The sequence below is a fragment of the Geotrypetes seraphini genome, chromosome 13 (genome assembly GCF_902459505.1).
Source record: "Geotrypetes seraphini chromosome 13, aGeoSer1.1, whole genome shotgun sequence".
Classification (NCBI taxonomy): domain Eukaryota; kingdom Metazoa; phylum Chordata; class Amphibia; order Gymnophiona; family Dermophiidae; genus Geotrypetes; species Geotrypetes seraphini.
Window position 1 is genome coordinate 9,295,142 of NC_047096.1, and position 21,325 is coordinate 9,316,466.

At 44.2% G+C, this 21,325-nt stretch overlaps 1 protein-coding gene across 7 annotated transcripts in view; it reads right to left on the reverse strand.

Moving 5' to 3' along the window:
• SYT6 (synaptotagmin 6) overlaps positions 1 to 21,325 on the reverse strand; it is a 262,997-nt gene that overhangs the window by 174,788 nt on the left and 66,884 nt on the right. The window lies entirely within an intron of this gene.

Genomic DNA, 21,325 nt, shown 5'->3' on the forward strand with positions numbered 1-21,325 from the left:
ACCTACCGTGCCTCTGGAACAAACTACCTACCAGCATAGGTTCATTAGAAGGCCTATTGAAAGCTTTAAAAACACACCTCTTTCCCGAATGCTCCACTGTCTTGAATCTCACACGCTGATGAGCTCCCGTCCTATGTCTTCCCATACCGATGTTCTATCACACTACGTCAGGGGTGTCCAACCTGTGGCCCGAGGGCCGCATGCGGCCCAGTGAAGTATTTTGTGCGGCCCCGGTCGAGGGCGATGCAGTGTTTTCCTCTGCTGCCCCCGGGTGTATACCCTCTTGCAGGCTCCTTCCTCTGTCTTGCTGCAGCGTTGGCCCCAGAAACATTTTTTTCGACCAATGCGGCCCAGCGAAGCCAAAAGGTTAGACACCCCTGCACTATGTCATACTGTTCACCACTCTCCTCTTACGTATACCATACTATTTGCCATATTTACCATACTGTGTCTGCCACATAAGCTCTTCCATGCCACGATTTCTCATGCCTTGTTTGTCGTTCCATGACTTCCATGCTGCGTTTGTCATGCATGCTTGCCTTGCCATTTTGCCAAGTCATGTGATACTATTAATATATTCAAAACCCTACGCAAAAAAGTCCTAGACTAATTATCCAAAAAACAGATGGACTGTGCTCGAGTGTGTTCTTTGCTGATGGAGAAGGGATACCTCAAGTGCCTGCAGCTAGTCTAGAACTAGTCTTGTCATAATAGCCTCGATACGAGCTATCATTGGTCCTTTAAGTTCTCCTTTCTTATTAATTCATATTATTTATGTAATATTTTACTTATAAACACCAAATTTCTAAAATATTAACGTTAGCAAACTGTATTGAAGAAATGCACGCTTTAAATTAACTTTTCTACTTAGCTTTGTTTTGTCGGCCATAATATATTGGCAGCTGGTACTATGGTCTTCTATTTGAATTAGAAGATAGCTTTAAAGTGCTCGGATGTTAGCTATAAAGTGCTTGAGTGCTCTTTCAAGTGCTTCTCCACCAGCAAGGCTCTTGAATGAATAATCTATAATATTAATTATTAGAACAAGGAACACACTTAAGCACAGTCCATCTATTTTTTGGATAGATTATTTATACAATTAATATATTACTATTAATATAGTATGACATGCTTGCCATGCTGTTTTGCCAAACCATACTCGCCCGGCTATATCTCACCATTTCATGTTTTACCATGTGCTTTGCCATCTTTTCCTGCTATCTGTCACTATACTCTGTCTGAAAATGCAGCATCGTGGCTGGAGCAGCCTAGCCACCCAGAGGTTGTGCATGCAGGCCCATGCTGCCCCTTGTAACCTTGAGCAAGTCACTTAATCCCCCCCATTGCCCCAGGTGCATTAGACAGATTGTGAGTCCACAGGGACAGACAGGGAAAAAAGCTTGAATAAATTCATGTAAACCGATCTGAGCTCCCCAGGGAGAACAGTATTAAAAATTGAATAAATAAATTGATTTAGCAAAGGCTTTGACACGGTTCCACATAGGAGACTTGTAATACGTAAATGTGACTGAATGAGAAACCGGTTGAGCGGAAGACGACAAAAGGGTAGTGATGAATGAAGTTCATGCTGAAGAAAAGGATGCAATAGAAATCATCACCAAATCCAGAGAATTTGATCACGTTACACCCTTCTAAAGCAAGCTCACTGGCTACCAATAAACCATAGAATTACATTTAAAATTTGTTAATTTGTAAAGTGGTGATTGTTATGTATCAGTTTTTTCAAATTTACATCTATACAGGGGCTCCCAGGTGTTCACCATCGGGAAGAAGCTGGGACGAATCATGCAAAGCACACATGTACCAGTCTAGTTAGCAGGCAATCAAGAGTAGGCAAACAGATCACAGAGCCAGTATCAACTATCAGGAGCTGACCATCATTCATAGGAAGTTCCATTAAGCAGTGTCTGAAGGGCTGAAGACAGTGGGAAGCAACAATGGAGGTTCACAAGGCCCATCGTGAAGGTCGTGGACCTGACGTAAAAGTGAGGGTCTGTGAAGTCAGGTTTAACATGTCCAGCTGCATTGCCTCCCATAGCCACTGTTCTCCCATACCAGTCCCTCCTCATACAAAATAATTGCTAACATTAAGAGTCTGACCTATAGTTTCAGCAAACTATATAAACAGATTTCTAGTGATTACAGGATATTAGTATCTACTTTCATAATTTCATAAAACTGGGGAAACACCACAGAGTGATAGACAGGAGCACATGAGTGGGATACAATTCGGACATATACATCAGTACCTGGGTCTCACCTTTTACCATCAATATACAATGCCATGCAGTCTCTGGCCTTCTGGACTTGGACATTGGCATTCCAGTTATATGGGTCAGTGATAGTGAAAACCATGGGATTACAGTAGCCTGTAGTACACAAGGGGCCGGAGCTAGGACCTATAGTAAGGGAGGCAGACGGGGTATTCTTTCTCATAAAGGACAGGCTCCACCATTAGTGAAGGTTTCCTCATAGGGGCAGTTCTTAAAGGCATCAGGTTATACAGACCTATATACTTAGCACATTTGGTATAATAACGCTGTCAATCTAGGGAGCCACACAAAACTGAATTAGGGGTAGTACCATGACCTTGAGAAACATCAAATAGCACACATGTATCACAATACAAAGACACCGGGCGAGTGGGGTCTACAATAAGAGTCTAGTTGATAAGTGGACCCTCAACATTATAAATGCAGATTTCCGCCCACTTTTAAACTTCATCACCAGTTGGTTGGAAACAGAAAATACCCTCAAACGTTTGACACTTTCTGTACTTAACTCCTTCATGCAAACAAACATCAGGCAAAGGGCTAGGGGCACTTGTTAAGTACAAAATACAGAAGAAAGAAACATAAGTGAGGGCAACACAAATATCATATATATATATATATATATATATATACTAACCTAGGAAACTCATTTTTCTTTCAGGCACAACTTAGAAAACTTCAAACAGTTATACACTTGCTAAAGGCAGTGGTGAACCACAGGCAGTCAATTAAACTCAAACACTTATAAAGAATTATATTCAGAACACCTGATAAGTACAGTGGTAAATATTCAGAACTTTTGAGGTCTTAGAAAGCTTCAGCTGAAGATCCGTGTTGTAGTGGAACCAAGTTTCATGTCCGGACACCTTTGACAACTGTAAGAGAAGAAATTAGGACAGTAAAAGGACCTATCCACCTAGGTTTCAGGGGGTCTGACTTCCAAGTTTTAGCCATACTGTATTTCCAGGGAATTACCCATGAACTTGTGTAGCTATCGGTAGTGGGGCCCTTTCCAGGACCCATTTATGGAGCTCTTAAAGGGCTTTAGCTAAAGACTGGACCTGACTCTGGAGGATATCTGATCCCAGAGTAGCAAAGGAACCAGGATCTGGGTTCACAATGGGTGGTGGCCGGCTGGACATGAGCTCAAATGGGGCTTAGATGGGATGCATCTAATCTGAAAAAGAACAGAAGGCAGCAGGACAGGCCAGGACAGATTAGTTTCTTCAATTCATTTTGTGAGAAGGGTCTTAAGAGTTCTGTTTATTCTTTCGACCTGTCCAGAGCTCTCAGGATGGTAAGCAGCATATAATTTCTATTCAATTTGGAGGGCCTGAGCAATTTGTTGGACAACATCGGCAATGAAAGCAGGGCCATTGTCACTGCCTATAAAAACAGGGAGACCAAAGCACGGAATTATTCAGGAGGTGTTTAGTTACTTCCCTGGTGCGTTCAGTGCAAGTAAGGAAGGCTTTGACCCATCTAGTCAGGGTGTCTGTGAAGACTAGGAAGTGACTGAGGGAACGGGAAATGGGCATGTGGGTAAAATCTACAGACAGAACCTGCATCGGATATGTTCCAATAGGTTGGTATCCAAGAGGTGGCAGTCATCTGATTGGGAATTTTATTCTAGAACCGACAACACACTGTCGGACAATATTCCGGACTAGCTGATCAAGGTGATTGATAAAGAAATGTCTCTTGAGAGTCAATTTTCATAGCGGGTTCTCCAGAGTGTGCCAGATCATGGCATCTTTTGACAATCGTGAGGGCCAGGTGTTGAGGAATGAATATGAGGGTACCCGCTGTGCTTGCGTTTGAAGTATCAGTGTGTGAGTCTGGATTGGCACTTGAATAGGCGCATTTTGTATCCACCCCCCTTTCAGGACAGACTGGCCCAAAATAATGCATGCCCAAGTCTGTTCCTGATAGTTGATACTGGCTCTGTGATCTGTTTGCCTACTCTTGATTGCCTGCTAACTAGACTGGTACATGTGTGCTTTGCATGATTCGTCCCAGCTTCTTCCCGATGGTGAACACCTGGGAGCCCCTGTATTCAACACCAGAGGTCGCCAAAAGCAGTCTACTTCCAACAATTCCCTTAAAATAGGTGAATGGGGTGATGACTGGCCTGCAGAACGGATCATTGCTGCTTATGGACCTGCCACATGGACCGAGGATGACACCTGGGGCTATCGGACCCCAATCTATATGCTGAACTGCATTATTTGTCTATAAGCTGTACTTGAACTGATAACCAATGAGACCTCCCGAGCTTTGAGTACCATTGGCAGAGCGAATGCTAAAATGTGCACTGCTATTTATCAGAATCGTCTAGCTTTGGACTATTTACTAGCTGCTGTGCCTGTGATAAATTCAACCTCTCCAACTGCTGCCTTGAACTTGAGTAAAGTGATTGAGAACGATGTGGATCGTATCACCAAACTGGCTCATGTTCCTGACCAGACCTGGCGTGACCTTACTGCAGACTGGATCTCTGGTACCTTCAGCTCCTGGTTGCCCTCTGGTTCAGCATTGAAGATCATCTTGCTGGTTGCTGCCCTGTCTTCTCTGCTCCTTTGCTGCCTGCCCTGTATGGTCCCCATAGCCATAAAGCTGCTCCACTGAACTATGGACTCTGTTGTCAAACGTTCCACTGCTGCATTGGCCCTCTCCCAGTATCGTCCCTTACCCACTGGGGACCCCGACTTTCCTGACCCCTAACTTTATTTTGTCAGGCTTGGCTCCTTAGGTACGCCAGCCTGAAAGGGGGGAATGTAGGGTCATGAAATAGTTAACTGTTGTTTAAAATATTGCTCTGGCCTACATAGCTGAAAACAGTGTATAATCTATTGACTGCATCTGCCTAAAATGTATGTCCCTACCTTACCACATTGTAAGCTGAATAGATAAGAGTTTGAGCCATGATGTACCCTGCCCTTCTGTACATTTAACTGTAAAAGTTAGATAGGTGTCCTGCTAGTGACCTTTCACTGTCTTTATATTTTGCACAGTATTAGGGGACATGTGTCACTGTTTTTGTGGTGTTGCATTGTATGCAGAGTCTGGTTTCTTGGCGGTTCAGTTTAACTTTTGTCTACATATTTCTATTTTTAGTTTGTGATTATTCCATATTGGGCAAGGGTGTATCTCTGTTCTGTGTGTATGAAAAGGACATAGTTTTCAGTTGGCATTGACTGCAGGATCAATTGACTGTGCAGGATCTGGCTTGTTTAGTTTTACAATGTATGTGTTGGTGTTCTAGTGCTCACTGCAGTGTTTAAGATGCTGCCTTTTCTTGTTGTGCGATATGTGGATTAGAGAATGACACGGTGGTTGTTACTCGCGGCTAGCCGCGGGTAACTCGCCAAAACGGTGACCAAAAAAAAAGGTCACCGCGAGTTCGGGGACAAGGCCATTCACCGCCCCTTGGAGCTGTGAATGGTAGCACGGGGCGGTGAACAAGTAGTGAACACGCGGTGAACGAGCGTTCGATCCGGCAGCCCACTCTCTCCCGCCGGCCGTCCATGCATCTCCCTCCCTCCTTTTTCCTTACCTTTTCTTCTTGAAACTGGTGATTTCTATAAGGCTACGAGCTGAATTACAGCCAGAGCCTTGAAGTTGTGTCGCACTGCCTGCTGGAAAAAGTCTCCTTTGACGCAACGTCCTGTTTCCGGTTGCATCGGAGGAGACTTTTCTAGCAGGCAACCCGACGCGACTTCAAGGCTCCGGCTGTAATACAGCTCGTAGCCTTATAGAAATCGCCAGTTTCAAGAAGAAAAGGTAAGGGAAAGGAGGGAGGGAGGGAAATGCACGGCTGGCTGGCGGGAGGGAGCTGCTGGACCGCGTGAAGGGTGCTGGGGAGGGGGGGATGAAGAGGAGAAGACGCTGAAGATGGGGACGGTGACGGGCGGTGAAAGAAACAGCGGGGACGATGACGGGGCGGTGAAGGGGACGGCAGAGACAGTGACGAGGTGGTGAAAAGACCAGCGGGGACGGGGCGGTGCAGAGGATGGTGGTCCAGGGAAGGGACGGTGACGGGGACAGAATTTTTCCCCGTGTCATTCTCTAATGTGGATTGTTACTAAAAATCATATTTTTTATATAGATGGGGGGTGTCAAAAATGATGGGCCCCGGGTGTCACATTACATTACATTACATTAGTGATTTCTATTCCGCTTGTGCCTTGTGGTTCTAAGCGGATTACATTAGAAGATGGCTGGTCATTTCCAGGCGATGACAATACAATTATTTGTATAACTTTACAAACTTTGCATACCTAACTTTACATAACTTTACGTGGAGTTACTTTGCGTTACTTTACATTATCCTTACCGTGCTTGCATAACTTGCATTAAGTTTACATAATTTATCTTACATAATTTACCTTACATAACTTTACAAGACTTTACGTAGGGTTACTTTGTGTTATTTTACCTTATTATTCCAGTGCATTGCATAACTTACATTACATAATATTACAAAGCATAACCTTATGTTATATTACAAAGCATAACCTTATGTTACATTACATAATATTACAAAGCATAATCTTATGTTACCAAAAAATCGTCTATTCCTAGGTTGTTATATCTGATTTTTCGGTATTTGGGGAAACAGTGTTTCTGGATATGAATTGGCTTATCGCCCGTTGCAACTAGATTAGATGTTGCCTATGGGGACTAAATTGCAGTTGGTTGTGAGTTGCAGGAGGTTATGCTAGGTACGCCACTGGTCACTAGTCATCATGAAGATCTTAATAGGTGTATTTTGGAAGACAGATGGGAGAAGGGCGGTATGATAGAGACATTTAAATATCCCCCATGACATAATGGCACAGAAGACGAGTCTCTTTCCACTGAAAGGAAGCTCTGGAAGGAGGGAGCATAGGATGAAGGTGAAAGGGGACAGATTCCGGCATAATCTAAGGAAATACTTCTTTGAGGAAAGGGTTGTTGATGCATGGAACAGTCTCCAGGTGGAGGTAGTGGAGACAGACTGTATCTGAATTCAAGAGAGCTTGTGGCAAACACTTAGGTCCTCTAAGGCAGTGGTTCCCAACCCTGTCCTGGAGGAACACCAGGCCAATCGGGTTTTCAGGCTAGCCCTAATGAATATGCATGAAGCAAATTTGCATGCCTATCACTTCCATCATATGCAAATCTCTCTCATGCATATTCATTAGGGCTAGCCTGAAAACCCGATTGGCCTGGTGTTCCTCCAGGACAGGGTTGGGAATCACTGCTCTAAGGGAGGTGAGGAGATGGTATGGATGGACAGACTGAATAGGCCACTTGGTCTTTACTGTTATTTTTCATAGTTTCACCAGCAATGAGACAAGGCCAAAATTGACTCAGTTACTCTACTTTTGACCTGAGCAGGTTGCTCATCTCTCATTACTAGCTTCCATTGTCCAGAGACCTATGTATCCTTTACCAAGGAAGATCCCATAGAGGTGATAATCTGCTTGACCCCTCCATATCCAACCTATTGACTACAACAGACTATAAAGCATTCCGAAAAGAAATAAAAACACCTAACACGAATCCCATCATGCTGGAATCTTCTTCTCTATGTCACAAAATAGCCTGAAACCTCACTATGTAACTTGAAACCAACTACCTTCTAATGCAATGTAATTTCATGGAAATGTCCAACTATCTTCAAATGCATCTTCCTGGAAATGTCCAGCTGTCTTCCAATGTAATGTAACTTCCTGGAAATGTCCAGCTGTCTTCCAATGTAATGTAACTTCCTGGAAATGCCCAGTTATCTTCCAATGTAATCCGCTTAGAACCGCAAGGTACAAGCGGAATAGAAATCCGTAATATAATGTAATTCTCAGTCTGATATATTGATTAGAGAAATGCAGCTACCGAGAGCTGTCTGAATAGTGAACCCACATATGGAGGGGGCGTAAAAAGTTGTTCCTCTCATTGGCAGTGGCAGGGAAGGGCACCCAGTGGGCAAGTTGCATAGGGGACACTTATAGCTTGGTGCAGTCCTGGATTAGAGCAAAGGAAAGCCAGGGTTCAAATCCCGCTAATGCCTCCCTTGACTGGGCAAGGAATTTAGCTCTCTGTTGTCTCAGGAACCAACCTAGGGGTAGATATCCAGGAGAGGGCAGTCAGTGAGTTGGGTTTTTTTCTTTTTTCGTGGCTGCTGCTGACGTAATGCCCGGATATTGAATGCTAGGCCAGCTAAGTGTGGTATTCAGTACTTAACTGTCTAAGTGAAATCATATAACAACAGGACTTGTGTTTATGTGGTCCAATTTGTCCAGTTCACTTAGGCAGTTAATTGCTCTAAGCCACATAAAGTATTGACTCCGCCCCTGGACCGCCCACAAAACACTGGTTTTCACGTTGATAATTAGTGCTGACACTAACAGATTATCCCCACACTGGCCAGTTAGATCACCTTAAGTTTCAAGCTTCAAGTTTATTAAAAATCTTTTTAAACCGCTTAATCGTTATTCTAAGCAGTGTACACTCTAAAATTATTTAAATACATGTTAAAAAAGAGATACTAGGTAAAAACCAAGTGTCATAACAAAACACCGATAGACATATGGACTTAATTCAAACAATAGGGGAGTGGGGAAGAACTACAATCGTGAAAGAAAAGAGCAACATAAAAGGAAAATACAATAGGGGTGGCCTAGTGGTTAGAGCAGCTGTTTTGGCACCCTGAGGTTGAGAGTTCAATTCCCACGGCAGCTCTTCGTGACTCTCCACACACAGGAACTGATTTAACGTCACCTCCCCACAAGTTCTTTTCCTGTCCCTGCCCCATTCCTGCAAGCTCCGTCCTCATCTGCACAAGCCTCAAACACTTTCAAATCCTAAGTAGCCACATTCTAGAGCTCAGATTGTGATGTCATAATGCCTCATTCCACCAATGCCTAAGCTCCGTCCTCATCTGCAGAAGCCTCAAACACTTTCAAATCCTAAGTAGCCACATTCTAGAGCTCAGATTGTGATGTCATAATGCCTCATTCCACCAATGCCTAAGCTCCGTCCTCATCTGCACAAGCCTCAAACGCTTTCAAATCCTAAGTAGCCACATTCTAGAGCTCAGATTGTGATGTCATAATGCCTCATTCCACCAATGCCTAAGCTCCGTCCTCATCCGCACAAGCCTCAAACGCTTTCAAATCCTAAGTAGCAACATTCTAGAGCTCAGATTGTGATGTCATAATGCCTCATTCCACCAATGCCTAAGCTCCGTCCTCATCCGCACAAGCCTCAAACGCTTTCAAATCCTAAGTAGCAACATTCTAGAGCTCAGATTGTGATGTCATAATGCCTCATTCCACCAATGCCTAAGCTCCGTCCTCATCTGCAGAAGCCTCAAACACTTTCAAATCCTAAGTAGCCACATTCTTGAGCTCAGATTGTGATGTCATAATGCCTCATTCCACCAATGCCTAAGCTCCGTCCTCATCTGCACAAGCCACAAACACTTTCAAATCCTAAGTGTTTGAGGCTTGTGCGGTTAAGGCTGAGCTTACAGGAATGGGACAGGGACAGAAACAAAACTCACAGGGACGGGGAAATTGAGTTCCTGCAGGAACAGAGGCAAATTTGTCACCGTGTCATTCTCTATCACTTAACCCTCCATTGCCCCAGGTACAAAATAAGTTCCTGTCTAAAATTTGTAAACCACTTTGATTGTAACCACACAGAAAAATCAGTATATCAAGCCCCTAGTTTGTAAGCTCTCAGGGACAAGAAATACCTAGTGTACCTGAATATATCTCGCCATGAGCCACCACTGAAAAATGGGGTTTGCTAAATCAAAAATCCTTCCCTTGTACAATACGTCCCTAAGTCAGTCTTATCTAAAAAGCCCTTGTCGCTTTGAAATCTGAGTTACCATGACAACATATATTTATTGCCTTGCCTAATAACAGTTGTATTATTTATGACAGATAATTATTTTTTACAGTCTGATTTCCAGAGAGATCATTGTGCACCTTTAGTGAAATGATCGTGCTCGAGGCGGCGCGCATTCCCACGAGATGACTGCCCGAGCAAATATTTTACATGAGCCAAGTTGAAAAAAAAGCAATCGTTTCACCGTATCGCAACAGCAACTGAACTAACACTGTGCACAGCGCCGCAGAGCACTCTGGCTAGTCAAAGGAAAATCAAACTTGGATTTGAACGGGCCGAATGCGACAGGCTTTCATTGTCCCTCGATGCCGTCACCAGTAAAAGCAGCCTTCTTCTCCAGGCCTAGAGACTCCACGAAAAGGAGAAGGCCCTCCTCCAGTTCAAAGGCGAGGAGGAATCTCTGCTGGAGCTTTAGCGTCTCACTTCACGGAGGCTCATCACATTCGTTTCCAGATTCAAGGCTCTGCCAGTGACGGTACAGCCACATCAGCCTCCGTTACTTCAGCTCCACACTTAGATGGAAAGCCCTCAGGGGACAGGAAAATGCTTAATTATTTATTTAGGACTTACTTACTGCCTTTTTGAAGGAAATAAAGATGGTTTTCAAAACAAAATTCAAATAACAGTCCGTAGTATCATGTGGAGCAGAGGTCTCAAAGTCCCTCCTTGAGGGCTGCAATCCAGTCGGGTTTTCAGGATTTCCCCAATGAATATGCATGAGATCTATGTGCATGCACTGCTTTCAATGCACATTCGTTGGGGAAATCCTGAAAACCCGACTGGATTCGGCCCTCAAGGAGGGACTTTGAGATCCCTGATCTAGCTCAAAGTGTTTCTTAAAAGAGACAGAACCTTTGCCCACTCATACCTGCTTCTGGCACCTCCATCTAGAACAGGGGTCTCAAAGTCCCTCCTTGAGGGCCGCAATCCAGTCGGGTTTTCAGGATTTCCCCAATGAATATGCATGAGATCTATGTGCATGCACTGCTTTCAATGCATATTCGTTGGGGAAATCCTGAAAACCCGACTGGATTCGGCCCTCAAGGAGGGACTTTGGGGACCCCTGATTTAGACACTAGAACAGGGGTGGGCAACTCCGGTCCTCGAGGGCCGGAATCCAGTTGGGTTTTCAGGATTTCCCCAATGAATATGCATGAAATCTATTTGCATGCACTGCTTTCATTGCATATTCATTGGGGAAATCCTGACAACCCAACTGGATTGCGGCCCTCAAGGAGGGACTTTGAGATCCTTGATGTAGAGGGCTTTCGATACAATGTCTAACTCTGAGTTTGTGTTCAGAAACATATAACAGCGGGATCTGGATAGGCCTCGCTGTCTCCCCCTATAATCAAACCCCTTTGACACCATGGCACTCCCCGTACCTTTACCACAAAAAGACGCACCAACTACTTTTGATGGTAAATTAGCCGCAGCTCAGTTTATTAATCTTAACAATTAACATATTATAACTTCAATTAACATGAAATCCAAGAGCTCCTCCCGAGCTACCCAATAAAAAACATTCAGTGCCCTCGACCCTGCCACCTCAGCAAGGGTCAGAGGGGTGGCATGGCCCTCATGCCCCTTTATCCGGGTCACCAGACCCACCAGGCACGGCACCCCGCCGGCCCACCGCTCATCCCCTGATGAGCCCCAATGACCCAGTAGCTCGGGAGATCCGCCCCCCCTGAGCTACACCCTACTACCAGAAAAACGTGGAAGGGTGGGTGGGAAAAAACCGCCCTGGAGGACCCAAACGGTTGAGACCTCCACTGCCTCCTCCTTAAATCACCTCACCCCCCCTCGCGCCACCTGCCTTTCCACCAATTAATTTAAACTTTAACACCTGACTCCAACTGTCCAATCCCACTACGCCTCTATTCCACCGCCCCCCCCCCAACTACCCCAGCCGATGGGCGACACAAAGGCCTGCCAGCCCCATGTTATCTCCCACCCATCGACACAGGGTCTCGGGCTCCCATATAACAGCAAGGCAAGGCTATAAAGGCTTTCTTCATCAGTTTTACAATATCAAATGCAATGCCAACCAATTAGCAGGCCCCCCTCCCCCCACTCCAAGAACAATAAGATAAGCTATAATTTATACCAACCACTCCAGGGACCTGGACTCTTATGAGCCCTGGAAAGTACTTATCACCTCCCCACACCCCCAAAATCCACACCAAAAACTGCCATACTGCCCCTTGACACAACATTACATTATATTAGTGATTTTTATTCCGTCATTACCTTGCGGTTCAAGGCGTATTACAGAAGAGGATTTCTGGACATGTCCAGAGGTGTTACAGAGTAGAGCGGGTTGCTTCAGAGGATTGAAATGTCTCATACGGTGTGTGTTAGTCTTCATGGATTTCTTGAATAGCAGGGTTTTTATTTCTTTTCTGAAAGTTTTGTAGTCTGGGGTCACGATTATAAGATTGGAGAGTTGGTGGTCTATGGCAAAAAGCATCCTTCCCCTCCCCTTCTCTTCCCTCCCAACCCTCAGCCTATCGCAACTGTCAAGTCCTAGGTGTAGAGGGAAGGAAAGAATGGTCAGGGGTCAAAGGACAAGGGATGAAGAAGTCATGGAATGTGAGGCAAAATCTCCAAGTGTATTAAGAAAATAACTGCGTGTACGTGGAGGCAGCCTATGAATGTAAGGACCCCTCAAATGGAATTAAAAATGTTTAGAGCGTTTAAAAGCGAAATTCAAAGCCCTCAATTCGAAAAGCAGCAGCTCATGTAAGCGATTTCTCCCGTGCCAGAAAGAAGGGGCTACTTCCTGCGTCCAAAATTCAAGAATACAGTTCTTACCCAATAGACATGCCTCAAAGACCCAACGCCGGGCGCCTAAATCCGAGTTGAAATATATTCATCAAAAGTCCACTCTCTTCTGGAGGCTGAGAAGTAACGGAAAACCCCAGCAAGACAAGAACCTCCAGAAGCCTCCAGAAGAGAGTGGACTTTTCAGAATATATTTAGGGCTCCTAATACTAAGGTGCGCTAGCGTTTTTAGCGCACCCAGGATTTTAGCGCACGCTAAACCCACGCTACGCTTCTAGAACAAGCGCCAGCTCATTGCTGGCGTTAAGGTCTGGCGTGCACGGCAATTCAGCGAGCGCTATTCCACTATACACTTTCCTTCTACTGTTTTCCTGTGTAAATCCGAGTTTAGACATTTTGCGAAACCTGCACAAAAATCCATAACACTGGCGCTCGCCCTGCTAGTCTCGCTCACTTCACATAAACACATCGCACCTCCAGTAACATTACCAACAATTTAATGTGGATAAAACCAATTTGCCCCGCAGCTTTATTAAACACGTCAAAGAAATAACATTACAACAATCTGAGATTACAATTTCACTTTAGCCATTCTTCCAGAGCGGTCAGTAATGACCTTGCTGTCTGTCCTAATACCTTCATTTTCATCACACTCCAAATTAAGCCAATTATTCCCCCCCCCCCCCACCCCTCAGTCCTTGGGATTTCTGTAGCCAACACGACCATTTTTAGAACAGGGAAACCTTGAAAATGACCATGTCTCAGCTGTGTATGTGTATAGTGGCCCTGATTTTAGATATGTGGCCTAAAAAATCATCATCAACCAGTGTGGTGCTAAGCATGATTCCATAAGAGTTAGGAACCACACGTAGCACAAGCGAGGTGACCTTAGGTGTCAATAGGCATCCTACCTTTTAGGTGTAATGTATTTATATCAGGGTTTTCTTGGCTTAAATGTCTGCACCTAAGTTAGGCTCAAAATTGAGCCTAGTATAAAACAGTCTCCTAACTCAAAAATCCACCCAAGATCCACCCCTAATCACACCCACATTAAACTATGCGCTGTGGACTAGGCGCCTACTTTTTATCAAATCGGGCTTTTCAGTTAAGTCTAATTAACATCAATTATGACGTCTTCATGTAGGAGGGGCCAGCCTTTTTAGTCAACTGGCTACACAGACATGAACAGATCGGAGAAGGTTATCATGTCGCTGTACCGGGCCATGGTACGCCCTCACCTGGAATACTGCGTCCAGCACTGGTCGCCGTACATGAATAAGGACGCGGTACTACTCGAAAGGGTCCAGAGAAGAGCGACTAAAATGGTTAAGGGGCTGGAGGAATTGCTGTACAGTGAGAGATTAGAGAAACTGGGCCTCTTCTCCCTTGAAAAGAGGAGATTGAGAGGGGACATGATCGAAACATTCAAGGTACTGAAGGGAATAGACTTAGTAGAGAAAGACAGACTGTTCACCCTCTCCAAGGTAGGGAGAACGAGAGGGCACTCTCTAAAGTTAAAAGGGGATAGATTCCGTACAAATGTAAGGAAGTTCTTCTTAACCCAGAGAGTGGTGGAAAATTGGAACGCTCTTCCGGAGTCTTACGTAGGGGAAAACACCCTCCAGGGATTCAAGATAAAGTTAAACAAGTTCCTGCAACACTTTCAAATCATAAGCAGCCACATTCTAGAGCTCAGATTGTGATGTCACAATGCCTCATTACACCAATGCCTGAGCTCCGTCCTCATCTGCACAAGCCTCAAACACTTTCAAATCCTAAGTAGCAACATTCTAGAGCTCAGATTGTGATGTCATAATGCCTCATTCCACCAATGCCTAAGCTCCGTTCTCATCCACACAAGCCTCAAACACTTTAAAATCATAAGTAGGAACATTCTAGAGCTCAGATTGTGATGTCATAATGCCTCATTACACCAATGCCTGAGCTCCGTCCTCATCTGCACAAGCCTCAAACACTTTCAAATCCTAAGTATCAACATTCTAGAGCTCAGATTGTGATGTCATAATGCCTCATTCCACCAATGCCTAAGCTCCGTTCTCATCCACACAAGCCTCAAACACTTTAAAATCATAAGTAGGAACATTCTAGAGCTCAGATTGTGATGTCATAATGCCTCATTACACCAATGCCTGAGCTCCGTCCTCATCTGCACAAGCCTCAAACACTTTCAAATCCTAAGTATCAACATTCTAGAGCTCAGATTGTGATGTCATAATGCCGCATTCCAACAATGCCTAAGCTCCGTCCTCATCTGCACAAACCTCAGACACTTTAAAATCATAAGTGTTCGAGGCTTGTGCAGTTAAGGCAGAGCTTACAGGAATGGGACAGCGACAGCGACAAAACCTGTGGAGACGGGATGGGAAAATTGAGTTCCTGCAGGGACGGGGACAAATTTATCCCCGTGTCATTCTCTGTTTAAAAGTATTTCCCTGCAACTGCAACTTAGTAAAAGGACTTCTTGATTCTTATGTTATTCCTGGACTAGGGATCGGACAAATTGGCCCAAGGACTCAGAGCAAAGTTTTGAGTTGGCAGCAATATCAAACCTGGAACACTTGTGGCTACTTGAGCTCCTCTGGTGATTTTCATGTGGTGACTTTTCACCACGTTTTCTCATATAAACAAAATATACTCACTAACTCACATGCATTGTGGTCAATCAAAGCCTTTTGTGGCACTCAACTATTCCCACTAAAACCAAAATCTTGTGCTACCCAGCCCCTATATCTGCTCTCACAAAACGAAAACATTAACCAATGATTTTGCTGTTTATTATTCCCTGCGATGCTCTGTAAATTGTTACATATCATCGAACGATAGAAACTAAATTCTAGGCTTCCAGAGGAAATCTTTCCTTTCTTTCAAAATATTTATTTCCATTTTCTTTTCAATTCGCTATCCAAAGAAGAGCTTTACTGATGGCAGATAGATATTTACTTTGCAAGTGAAATTAGCTTTCGGGAAGCTCTCCTGAAGCTGAACACGACCGTCGGCCAAGTCTTCTCAAGACGCTGCTGCAATAGATGGCGCAAAAGAAGAGTCCGCCTCTGAACTGAAGCGACTTCAAGAGAGCGTGGAAAGCCTTCAAGATTTAACATCCGGGATTGTCGAAGATAAAAACGTACGCAGTAGAAAGGTTGAACAGCTAAAAAAATTATGGAGTGTTTGGTGCAGCGGTTAGAGCGACAGTCTCGGCTCCCTGAGGTTGTGGGTTCAAATCCCGCTCTGCTCCTTGTGACCCTGGGCAAGTCACTTAATCAAGAAACAAAAAAATGGAAGACCCAATGTTCCACAGTGAAAACGAGAAAAACAAAAGACTGTGGTTGATGATGTTTCTTCTTCCAAAAAAAACACAAATAATTAGAAACATAGAAAGATGACGGCAGATAAGGGCTACAGCCCATCAAGTCTGCCCACACCATTGACCCACCCTTATAAGTCTACTGGCCCCCTTAACTCTACTGACCTGCTCTATTAAGTCTATATCCTAGCGACCCTATTCATTGGTATGACCCTCGCAGTGATCCCACATAGGTATCCCATTTATTCTTGAAGTCTGGGATACTGCGGGCCTCGATCACCTGTACTGGAAGCTTGTTCCAATGCTCTATCACTCGTTCCGTGAAGAAGTACTTCCTGACGTCTCCACGAAACTTCCCTCCCCTGAGTTTGAGCGAATGTCCTCTTGTGTTCGAGGGTCCTTTGAGAAGAAAGATATCATCTTCCACCTTGACCCGTCCTGTGATGTACTTAAATACCTCAATCATGTCTCCCCTATCCCTACGCTCCTCGAGAGTATAGAGCTGCAATTTGTTCAGTCTTTCTTCGTACAGCTATAATAGTCCACATGTGTAGTCCTACCAGATTCTACACGGTCCAGTTGGATGCTATGGTCTCATAAAAGAATTGTAGACTAAAACCAATGTGTCTTTAAACGACTCTCCAAAAGACAATGAGTACGAGCAGAGTGGTGCCAAAAAAAAGCTTTTTTAGAAAATCCGTCTGGACACCCGGACAGTCCTCTATAAAGAGGACATGTCTGGGTATATCCGGACTTCTGGTAACCCTAGGTTCACACACTAGTCGGTTTGAATGGTCACATATTAATGGCAAAATTAACACATGGCAAGGCAGATATTGGGTTGTATCAATAGAAGTTTCGTCAGCCGAAAGCCTGAAGTCATAATGCCGTTGTACAGGGCCATGGTGAGACCTCATCTGAAGTACTGTGTGCAATTCTGGAGGCCACATTACAGTAAAGATGTGCGCAGAATTGAATCAGTTCAGCGGACGGCCACCAGGATGATCTCGGGGCTCAAGGGTCTCTCGTACGAAGAGACTGAACAAATTGCAGCTCTACACTCTCGAGGAACGTAGGGAGAGGGGAGACATGATCGAAACATTTAAGTACCTCACGGGACGTGTCGAAGTGGAAGATGATATTTTCTTTCTCAAGGGACCCTCGGCCACAAGAGGGCACCCGCTCAAACTCAGGGGCGGAAAATTTCATGGCGACACCAGAAAGTATTTCTTCACAGAGAGAGTGGTTGATCATTGGAACAAGCTTCCAGTGCAGGTGATCGAGGCAGACAGCGTGCCAGACTTTAAGAATAAATGGGATCCCCATGTGGGATCCCTACGAGGGTCAAGATAAGGAAATTGGGTCATTAGGGCATAGACAGGGGGTGGGTAAGCAGAGTGGGCAGACTTGATGGGCTGTAGCCCTTTTCTGCCGTCATCTTCTATGTTTCTATGTTAATATTAATGGTAGACAACTTTATTAAAAAGTCCAAACGTGGCCCTGGCCGTTGGAGGAAATTCAGGGCTATTTGCGCTCCGTCTGGGATAGTTTGTCCCATGGCGCCTGAAGTGCCCTCTTGAATTTTTGAGTGGTTTCAGGTTTCAGGTTTATTTAAAAATTTGATATACCGCCTTATCAAAATTCAAAGCAGTTTTACATAATATATAAAAACAAAGAGTAGAAAGGCATAAGTTAAAAACAAATTATAATTATTAAAACAGACAATCAAACACACAGACAGACATTAACTTACCAAAACAAAATGAAAAAGGGTAGAAATACATTTGTGTAATGAAAAAGAGAGAGAGAAGGATCAAAACAAAAGGGGGGGGAATGGGGGGGGGGTTATTGCCTGGTTTCTTGGTTGAGTCCATTTGTCTCCGCGCAGACACCACGCGGTAGACTCTTTCATCGTGTGTTTTGGTTTTTGGTTTATGGTTATATTTGTTCCCAGAGTATTGTACCTTTTTTCTTGTATTTCTATTTCAAAATAAAAATTTATTAAAAAAAAAAAAAAAGTCCAAGCAACGGCCATGTTTCGGCAAAATAGCCTATGTCAGGAGTCAATATAACCTTCAGAAGCCAGTAACATAGTTCACACAATTCTTATTCGAAGGCAAGCACACACTGAACACAGACATGAGTGCACTGTCGCATGCTGCCAAAACTGAAACAGCGTGTCGGGTCACTTCAACGTTTGGACACGGACGTTTGGACACGGACACGGGGTCATAGCCTGAAACTAAGTGGCAGCAGGTTTAGGACAAATGTTAGGAAGTTCTGTTTCACACAGCGAGTGGTTGGCGCTTGGAATGCTCTCCCGGAAGAGGTTGTGGCGGAGACGGTTCCGTGTTTCAAGTGCAAGTTGGATGCACACCTTCTTGCAAATCATATTGAGGGATACGGGAAGTCCGAGTCTCCAAAAAAGGAGTACCTAAATGGGCCACCGCGTGCGCGGATCGCCGGGCAAGATGGACCTCGGTCTGATCCGGTGAAGGCATTTCTTATGTTCTTATGGACTTTTAAATAAAGCCATCTACCGTTGATCTGGTTTTGTATCGTGCCTCACCAGGGCCGGCCGAAGGAATCGTGGCTCCCCGAGACAACTTTTACATCGGTGCCCTCCCACCCCACAATCTAGAATCTCTCATTTTCCCCTGCCCCCACCTGTGATCTGGTACCTCCCTTTCTCTCTCGAGTCTTCTCTTCCTGTTGGCCAGAAGACACTGCGGATAAAGGGTGCCAAAATCTCAATCCGGCATCTATCCCTCTAGAAGTCTGAAGGTAGACTGGACTAGGATTTTGGCACCCTTTATCGCTGGTGCCCTGGGCCAGGGACTCACCCGGTCCAAAGGTTGAGCAGGCCTTTTGCCTCACTCTCTGTTTTTCTGTGCAAAATTATCACATGACCATCAATACCAAAAAGATGATCTTTGCCCATTTTACAGAAACAATGACCTTAGCAAGTGGAAATGACCTGCGTAAGGGCATGCTAAGGCCACTTTTTACTGCTGTTTGGAAAGCATGTTTTGGATAATCATTATACTTGGGTAAATTGTTCTTACCGTACATAACTCGATCTACGAGGGATTAGTGAAGGAACGTGACTCATATACTTTGCCTGAAATGAATATCCTTGCAGTTTAGAAAAACATAACCAGAACAGCTAAGCATACATAAGGAAGAAGTAATTCCACAGGGCCAGAATGTCATTTAGAAAATAGGATTTCTTAATTTCAAGTTAAGGCTCTAAATTTTTAACTCAGAACTAAAAGTCACCTTGGATTAATTTCCATAATCACAGTATACCCACAGCCTGTAAGATAGCCTGAAATGACAGACTCAGATATTATTAAAGTGCTCATTCTCCAGAATTTATTTCTCCTCAATATGAAATTCAGAATCCTAATTATTTTCCTTGCTGAGTGAGTTAATTTATATGACGCCTTTACCTGTAATTATCATTTAAGAGAAAAGGGAGAGAAAAATCACATAGCCCCAATAACGCTACTATTAAAAAAAAGGAAATAAATTAGACTTTCACTTTCCATCATATATGTCATGAATTGCACGACAAAAGCTTGGTGGTATTGTGGCTTGGGGGGGGGGGGGGGGGGATCAGCGGAGTCTTTACAATCTGGAATCTCTTGTATTGATGAATTTGAAAAAAGCACAGGATAGGCCTATGGGATCTCTTAGAAAGAGGAAGAGATAATATTTACTGCAGATGGCTAGAGAAGATGGGCCATTTGGCTCGCTGGTTAAGCTGCTGCCTCTGCCCAGAGGTTGCGAGATCAAATCCCACTGCTACTCCTTGTGACCCCGGGCAAGTCACGTGATCTTTCCGTGCCCCCCGCTTTGAAATGCCAAAGCCACAAAAAGGCAGTATACAAGACCCCATTCCCTCTCCCTTCTATGTTAAGCGGCAATAGGAGTCATAGGGCATGAAATGACAGCATGGTTTGGATAATCCACCACTAAAATACATGAATACGTCTTACGTCTTTCGCCAGAGACCGTATCTGGCGAAAGACGTAAGAAGACTTGAGGCGGTCCAGAGGAGGGCGACGAAAATGATAGGAGGCTTGTGCCAGAAGACGTATGAAGAGAGACTGGAAGCCCTGAATATGTCTACCCTAGAGGAAAGGAGGGACAGGGGAGATATGATTCAGACGTTCAAATACTTGGAATGTCTTGGGAAGTGATAAGTTAGCAATATGGCAGCATCTTTAGTCAGTCCTTCAGTTTCGGGCCTAGTTTTGACTATGCCTCACTGAATATATGGACTTGTAATCCTGCTTTTTTTTTTCTGAGCCACAGCTCTCAAACTAGGACCACAAAACCTTCTCCCAGAATCTAATTTTTGGAATGTAGGCAATGAATATCCATGAGATAAGCAAGCATGGTGTTGGTCTACGAGCCAGATTAATTTGCATGTTCATTTGCATAGCTAGAAAAGAAAGACATCTGTTAGAGATCTACTATCTTAAAAAAAAATAGGAAGGTACAAATCTACAGATGGAAACTAAACTTGGTTTTCCTTTGGATTTATCTTGCCAAATCTCAGCTACAGGCACCAATGGTTAACACCGTACTATACAGCCCGCCTCAAGAGTCAGCACTGTTTACTCACCCATCACGGGACATACAGTATGTTTTTTTAATATGGAAAAACAGCTGAACTGAGTAGTTAATTCGAGTGACAGGGCACCACAGTTTTTATTGCTTGTTCATGGACATGTTCCAGTGGCGTCCGGTCAAGGCTTTCGGGGGATTGAATAGTACTAAATATATCATTGATCGAGAGAAACAGCAAAAGAAAATTTGGTTATGCTCTAGTCATAAATATCGAAACTTTTAAGGAAACCTTTAAATCTATCTAATATGGTCTCCTTCCTAAGATAGATAGGTAAACAGTTCCAAAGTTGGAGGGGGTGTAATTGAGAAAATCTCTTTGTCTTGTATTGAAGACCTAAGGGAGCAACCAGTCTGAGGCCTTATCAGCAATCTAGATAAATAT